Consider the following 1,554-nt stretch of genomic DNA (forward strand, 5'->3'; position numbering starts at 1 on the left):
AATCTGATGATAATTCTTATTCCACTGTATGTGATAAAGTGATTATGTCTTAGGAAGATTCAAATAATTCTAGCATACTAGGTTCTTTATCTTCATATCTAAACTTTGATAATCGGCAACATTCCCAGCAACTTGAAGATTTAATTTCAGAATATAAAGATATCTTTATAGATAACCCAGGTAAATGTACCGTTGGACATCATGATGTGATAATAAAACCGGATGTCTCGCCTATAAGGCAGCCCTTTTAGAGAATTTCCAAGAGCAAGTTAAACATTCTAAAGGCAGAGGTAGACTATTTAGGTAGAGCATAATCTGGTTACTCCTAGCATTTGACCCTGGGCACCCCCATTCATATTGGTACCAAATCCTAATGGGAAGTTCCGGATGTGTACAGATTACCGGAGAGTTAATGCAGCTACAATTAAAGATTCTTTCCCCTTGCCTAGAATTTTGGACATCATTGCTAATGTCAGTAATGCAACCTTTCCCACGCAGATTGATCTAATGAAAGGATACTACCGGATAGGACTTAATGACAGAGCTAAAGAAATCTCCAGCTTCGTTTCTCCCTTTGGGTTGTATTCATACAATGTTATGCCATTCGGTATGTGCAATGTTCCTTCAATATTCCAGCAAATAATACAATCTGTACTTCAAGGCATAAGGAGAGTCCATGTCTACCTGGATGACATAGTGTTTACATCAAAAACTTGGGATGAACATCTTAAGAAGCTGGAGGAAGTATTCAAGAGGTTAAGTTCAGCCAATCTCAAAGTCAACCTGGAAAAAACGATTTCGGAAAAGCAACGGTAACATACCTCAGACATACTTTTGGAAATGGTTAGGTACTTCCAAAACAAGTTAATATCAAAGCCATCATTGACTATCCTGTACCCAATAACAGAAAGTCATTACACACATTCTTAGGAATGAGTGGGTTCTATTCTAGGTTTTGTCCTAACTATTCTCAGATAACAGGACCTCTATTTGTTCTAACCTCTTCCAAAAATACTTTTAAAATGGACAGATCAGCATCAGACCATCTTTAATCAATTAAAAACCTCCCTCATAAAATATCCAGTTTTAAGAGCTCCTAACTTAGACCAACCTTTCTTTCTCCAAGTGGACGCTAGTAACCATGGATACGATAGTGTCTTACTCCAAAACCATCCAGGAGGACTTGGGAGATGTGCCACACTTCGACCAACTGTTCCCGATATGCTACCAATCAGGGCGTTTTAATGGTGCTCAAACTAGGTGGCCCACCATCGAAAAGGAGTTGTTCAGAATTGTAGACGCTATCCTACACTTTAAACCATATATGGAAGGCCAACACCAGACTGTCATATACTCTGACCATTTGCCTTATGTTTTTTGGAAACGGCTAAATTCCCAAACCTAAAACTTTTAGGATGGTCTTACATCCTTTCTGCAGCCAATGTAAAAATAGTTAGAATAAAAGGAATGAAGTAATGCAATGTAAACCCCCAGGTAAATTTTTCTACAAGTAGCGGACTCTTTAACACCCGGGGAATATGAGGGTCTGCAACC

This window comes from Palaemon carinicauda, chromosome 12, assembly GCF_036898095.1.
Source record: "Palaemon carinicauda isolate YSFRI2023 chromosome 12, ASM3689809v2, whole genome shotgun sequence".
In the NCBI taxonomy this organism is placed as follows: domain Eukaryota; kingdom Metazoa; phylum Arthropoda; class Malacostraca; order Decapoda; family Palaemonidae; genus Palaemon; species Palaemon carinicauda.